The following is a 7,074-nucleotide window of genomic DNA, read 5'->3' as shown; positions in this document are numbered from 1 at the left end:
GGTTACCTCTGTGATATTCGGCACAACCTGAACATTTTTGTTTCGATGTTTGAAAACTGTTGATGTTTGACAATATTTAAATTTTGAATTTGAAAAGTTTCGAACCGACGCGAGATTAAACAGTGACGGAGGTGATGTGGCATATTTAGCAGAGGTTACTGTTGCTTAATTATCCGGCGTCACAAATCTCCTCTACTACAAGAAATCTCGTCCCGAGATTTAAGAGATGGAGTACGGGGGAAGTTTTGGTTACGAAATTCTAACGGATCTTCTCGGCCCTGGTTGCTCTTCTCAAAGAGGTTGATCCATAGCATTGATGTCTTCCATTAAATGCATATGGGCATCATGATGAAGTCGTCATTCTTCCTTCGGGGTCTCCGTCGTACTTACGAAAAAGATAAGGGCGAAAACTCGTGAAGTACGAAGTTCAATACATGTTAAGTACCTAGGGGCTATCTCAGTGAACGAGGTATAGAGTCACCTCTCGAGTTGAAATTCAAGAAAGTCATCGAGAGTAAATTAAGAAGGTGAAATAAGGAGTTTCAAGTGGATAGGCAACCGTTTGTGGCCTGAAACAAAATGTGACAGGGTTCAGAGCAATGGGAAAGTATTGCGTCTGGTACCAGAATAGATCACTATGAAGGTGGCCCGTGAATTACCTATGAAGCCAAGCGGGTGGAATAACTTTGGAAATGGGGGTGTGTAGAAGAATCAGGTTTCGATCCTGTGGAACTGTGGGTTATGGGCCCACCATGTGGGTTAAAAGTAGAAGGAGTGGTGACATCTTGCGTGATCATGTAAGCAAGGCATGTTAGAGGATAGCCTGTCATTTATGTCGGCAACAACATCGGTACCAAGGGCGAGGGACGAAGAGAACCATTTTCCTGCTCGTTGAAACGAGGCGGACCAATAGGCAAAGTTCTCGTCCATCGGTGGCTACCGGAATGTTATCGACAAATGCAACAGGGTCTTGCTGACAGAATTGTACACTGGGGGTGTTTACATAAGCAAGAGAATATTACGGCTTAGCTCATATACATTACAAGCAACGTTAAACCGACCAACGGAAAGGAAAATATGGTTATCAGATTAAACAGAACGATGGAAGGAAAATGTGTTTAAACACATATTTCAAGGGTATATCCTTCCCAAGGACAACCAGAGCATGATATCCATGACAGGATATAACATAGAAAACTCCTTAGGTAGGGGCGAGAAATTTCATGACATTACCCATACAACGGTGTTTGGATAATTGAGCAAGAAACATTTAGCATTGGGCTTCAAATGTTCTTGTTGAAAATCAAAGTATCACAGACATGCTTCGAGATAGCATTTGACGTGGTCACTGGGTAAAGATCAGACTTTGGATACTCAAAGGATCCATCAGGAACAACTTGTAGAATAAGTCTTACAATTTCCTCATGGGAGAATGGACAGCATTGCTAAAAGGAAAATTATAGCAATAGGTCCTCCGGTCAGGTGTGCTAGGCATGACATCACCTTATCGGGGCATAGAAAGACCAATGTTATAACTCTTGGAAATATGTTCCCACCATCATATCTGACCGAGATTCAGATCTGATTGGTGCCAGGATACCTCAGACTCAGGATGCCCGAGAAGAAAAGGTGCAACACAAATGACGAGATGACATTGTAAGATTCTCGAGAAATTTACTACGGAAGCGAGTTCCGAAACAAAAGCTCATCATTAAACCAATGAAGGGATAAGGAGGTAGCTGATGAACTCAGCGACAATTCATTGAGAATTCCAAACGGATGGATTTCCACAATTATGTAAACAAGGAGATATCATTTGCCAGATCAAAAGTTATAATGATGCATGCTCGAGGAAAACCTACACAAGTAAACATTGGTTGAAAGATGCACCCGAAATATGGGTTGGGTTGCACGACCAATGTCAGAATGGTGATTCAATAATCAATAGCCTAAGAATGAACTTTCGACCATTAACTTCAAAGAAATAGGGTTGCTAGAGGGAAAGAATCCAAGCAACACCGTTCACTTGTTGGAATTAACACGGGGACCAAGAAAGAATGGTAATGCTGAGAAGTATTTCTATGTCAAGAATTCTCAAGAGGTGGAACAAATCTCAGAACATTCTTGACATAAGGGATGGTAATACTCCAAGGTAAAGAAGAACGATTGCTGGATAGCAAGGAACTCAAGGTATAACACCAAACATGAACAAGCTTGTGTTGGTGGGAAGGCAATAAAGTGGTCGATGATAATACAATTCATCGAGGGCAAGGATGGTATTTCTCATCATGAATTCAATTGATATCCTGGATGAGCTCAGAATGTTGATGATCACGACACCTTTGTCGCGAGAGTTCATGAAGATGTAATCGATCGGCGACGACATCAAGTCAAAGTAATGATGAAGTGAAAGGTTATTGGAACCAAGGGTACGACACAAACTCGAAACCAAGCTTGTTGTTCAAGGCGAAATGATATGACGATGAGGATCGATGTAAGGTTAGTTCATCGTCGGAAATTGTGCTCCGAGAAGAAGGACCAGGTAGCACCATTAGAATCGTCACGACAATGATATAGCCAAACAGGCTAGGAATGGCGTGATCGGGTACAAACTCGTACTTATAGAAGCTTACTGAAGAGTTGTTGAACCGTAGAGCGGACTCGGTTCAGTTATTGGTGTCTTTGAGTGTTCAATAACTCCGAGCCCATGAAAAATTGTAATCAGTGAGTATGTAGTACTTGATGAAGAACTCATAAGAAATTATGCAGTTCCAAAATAATCTCGAGATACCAGGTGGTAATACTCGACGACAGATCAAACTAGAAGTTGAACTGGGGTATTGCTCTATAGAAGACAAGTGCTTAAACTTGCACAGGACATGATATTTAAAGGAGAACATGGTCAGAACCACGATTGCAAAAAGGCCAGATCTCAGATATAAGATGAACTTATACCAAGGGAATAATTGATTTTAAAAGAAGCTTCGATGAGAAGATGTACATCGTGTCCATGGGCATGAACGCAAAGTTCAAGGTCGACTCCCACTTCTCCAATGCACAACCTTTCATTCACTTCTCGCGCTCAATGAAGTTGTAGTTTTGAAATTTTATCTGGCAAAATACCAGAAGAGTACGACTCGTGAAAACTTTCGAGTTCACACCTATTAAGGAAGGCATAGGTTCAACCCATCGGGGCATCTTAGAATCATATACCAGAATCTTTAGAAGTAATTAACTCAAGCTCGAAGACAGAGCATGGTTAAGAAAGCAGAGGATACAATTTACCAAAGGCATTATGTATCAGAGGAAAGGCTCACAAGGTTATTGAATATGAAGGGCGTTGTCAGATAAAATCCAACAAAGGATCTGGTGGGCCACAAGGGATCTGACGTGAGCATCGGTACTCAACTAGAGGAAGAAGATTGCAAGGAGATCAGATTATAGAAACAACTGACTAACTCAATTGTCAAATGCAAAGGAATTATGATTTCCAAATCAAGGGATCAGAAGCAATGCTCCGAGTAGGGATGGATAAGTTGAATAGCCTTAGGGTACAATCAATGACAATTGGATTGGTCGAGAACCAATTCCAGTTAAAAGAATGGCAGCTTAGCCGGAGAAGTAATTTATAAGGATCAATGATGATTGCGTGCATTCGCAAACATATTAAGTCAACAGACTCAAAATGATAATGACGAGGAATGTCATTAAGACTACGAGACTTATGGGATTAGCCATAATGCGAGCAAGCAAGAATTTCAAGAGCCAAAGGCTCCAGAGGATTTTCGGAAGATCGAATAGTATTTTGAAGACTTTTGTGAAACTCATGAACAACTGAGGATGAGCGGATACTTGACAAGTGCGGGGATTTATTTGAAGGGGTATTCATGTGGCAAAGAACTGCTAGGCAGTAGGCACGAAGTATTCTCGGAACAATAGAGAAAACTTTGGGTATCTTGTAATAACAAGAACAATGGGGAATGATCGTAAGAATGGCAAGTGTAAGTAGTTATCCATAAGGATTTATCGGTGGTCGGGAATAGCAAAAGTGATGGGCACAAAGTCTCGAGAGAATATCAAAGAGTATCTCCGAAATCTTCTGGTGTAGTCGGTGACCATCTGGACTGAAGGGGCTCTCCGGGAGAAAGTATTTTCGAGAACCTAAAGTTAGTTTTTAGTAAACATCGTTTAACCCGAATAGAAGAGGGCTCAGAATCCCAGAGTAAAGGTCGAGGAATAAAAGATCCTAATACCTCCCGATGGCGACGTGGGCCCATGGGCCACACAACCATGTTAGTAAAAGTTTTTCAACGACTAGACTCGACTTCGGCCAAGGAGTTGGAAAGGGGGATTCCTACAGGCAGTCGGCTCTAATACCAACTTGTGACGCCCCCGATTCAATCGTACACTAATCATGCACGCAAATGTGTACGATTAAGATCAGGGACTCACGGGAAGATATCACAACACAACTCTAAAACATAAATAAGTCATACAAGCATCATAATACAAGCCAGGGGCCTCGAGGGCTCGAATACAAGTGCTCGATCATAGACGAGTCAGCGGAAGCAACAATATCTGAGTACAGACATAAGTTAAACAAGTTTGCCTTAAGAAGGCTAGCACAAACTGGGATACAGATCGAAAGAGGCGCAGGCCTCCTGCCTGGGATCCTCCTAAACTACTCCAGGTCGTCGTCAACGGGCTGCACGTAGTAGTAGGCACCTCCAGTGTAGTAGTCGTCGTCGACGGTGGCGTCCGGCTCCTGGGCTCCAGCATCTGGTTGCGACAACCAGAAAGAAAGGAAAGGGGGAAAAAGGGGGGAGAAAGCAACCGTGAGTACTCATCCAAAGTACTCGCAAGCAAGGAACTACACTACATATGCATGGGTATATGTGTAAGGAGGCCATATCGGTGGACTGAACTGCAGAATGCCAGAATAAGAGGGGGGTAGCTAATCCTGACGAAGACTACGCTTCTGGCAGCCTCCGTCTTGCAGCATGTAGAAGAGAGTAGATTGAAGTCCTCCAAGTAGCATCTTCAAGTAGCATCTCCAAGTAGCATCTCCAAGCAGCATCGCATAGCATAAACCTACCCGGCGATCCTCTCCTCGACGCCCTGTAGAAAAGCGATCACCGGGTTGTCTATGGAACTTGGAAGGGTGTGTTTTATTAAGTATCCGGTTCTAGTTGTCATAAGGTCAAGGTACAACTCCAAGTCGTCCTGTTACCGAAGATCACGGCTATTCGAATAGATTAACTTCCCTGCAGGGGTGCACCAACTTACCCAGCACGCTTGATCCCATTTGGCCGGACACACTTTCCTGGGTCATGCCCGACCGCGGAAGATCAACACGTCGCAGCCCCACCTAGGCACAACAGAGAGGTCAGCACGCCGGTCTAAACCTAAGCGCGCAGGGGTCTGGGCCCATCGCCCTGAGCACACCTGCACGTTGCGTGGGCGGCCGGAAGCAGACCTAGCCTAGTGGCGTTCCAGTCCAATCCGGCGCGCGCCGCTCCGTCGCTGACGTCTGAAGTGCTTCGGCTGATACCACGACGTCGGGATACCCATAACTACTCCCGCGTAGATGGTTAGTGCGTATAGGCTCGTAGCCAACTCAGATCAAATACCAAGATCTCGTTAAGCGTGTTAAATATCCGCGAACGCCGAACAGGGCCAGGCCCACCTGTCTCCTAGGTGGTCTCAACCTGCCCTGCCGCTCCGCCACAAAGTAACAGTCGGGGGCCGTCGGGAACCCAGGCCCACCTCTACCGGGATGGAGCCACCTGTCCTTTCAGCCCCCCATCTCCGAACAGTATCACAGGTAATGTAACAGTGTAAAGTATATAGTATATGCCCGTGATCACCTCCCGAAGTGATCACAGCCCAGTAGTATAGCATGGCAGACGGACAAGAATGTAGGGCCACTGATGGAACACTAGCATCCTATACTAAGCATATAGGATTGCAGGTAAAGGTAACAATAGTAGTATCAAGGACAGGCCATGCAGCAGTATAGGATTAACTGAAAACAGTAACATGCTACACTACTCTAATGCAAGCAGTATAGAGTAGAATAGGCGATATCTGGTGATCAAGGGGGGGGGGCTTGCCTGGTTGCTCTGGCAAGAGAGAGGGGTCGTCAACTCCGTAGTCGAACTGGGCAGCAGCAGCGTCGGTCTCGTAGTCTACCGGAGAGAAGAGGGGGGAAGAAACAATGAATACCATGTAAACAGATGCATATCGATGCATGACAGGACAAGTAACGATGCCAGGCGTGCCCTAGCGTGGTATGAGGTGGTACCGATTAAGGGGGGAAACATTCGGGAAAATATCCCCGGTGTTTCGTGTTTTCGGGCAGAGGAGCCGGAGGGGGAAAGTTGCGGGTTCAATAGGTTAGGGGTGTGTGGCGGACGAACGGACGGTGTAACCGGATTCGTCTCGTCGTTCTGAGCAACTTCCATGTTGAAAATATTTTAATCCGAGTTACGGATTAAAAGATATGATTTTCTAAAGATTTTATTAATTTCTAGAATTTAACTAATTATTTAATTTAACCCGAAAATGGAATTATGACATCAGCATTATGTCAGGGTGATGTCAGCAGTCAACTAGTCAGTTGACCTAGTCAAACTGACATGTGGGTCCCACTGTCATTGTTTGTTAACTAATTAACCATGTTAATTAGATTAATTAACAGATTAGTTAGATTAGTTATTTAATTAGGTTTATTAAACATAATTAATTAAGTTAATTAATTTAATTAATTAATTAATTAATTAATTAAATTATATTTTTATTAATATTAATATATTTTTATTATTTTTTTATCTCCTTTTTTTGTTCTGGGGGCTTGAGGCCCCACTTGTGATAGGCCCATAGGGGCCTAACGGATCGGGTGCGCCCGATCGGGCGGTTTTGGGCGCAGGCGACAGGCCCGAACGGGCGCAGGGCGAAGCCCCCAGGGGTGCGGCGCGGGCGCACGGCGACCGTGTCCGGAGCAGCGGCACGGCGGGGCCGGGGCGGAGCCGAGGCCGAGAGGGCGCTCGCCCGCAGGGACGGCGAGGCCATGCC

This window comes from Triticum dicoccoides, chromosome 1B (genome assembly GCF_002162155.2).
Source record: "Triticum dicoccoides isolate Atlit2015 ecotype Zavitan chromosome 1B, WEW_v2.0, whole genome shotgun sequence".
Classification (NCBI taxonomy): domain Eukaryota; kingdom Viridiplantae; phylum Streptophyta; class Magnoliopsida; order Poales; family Poaceae; genus Triticum; species Triticum dicoccoides.
Note: the sequence above shows the minus strand (reverse complement) of the source record.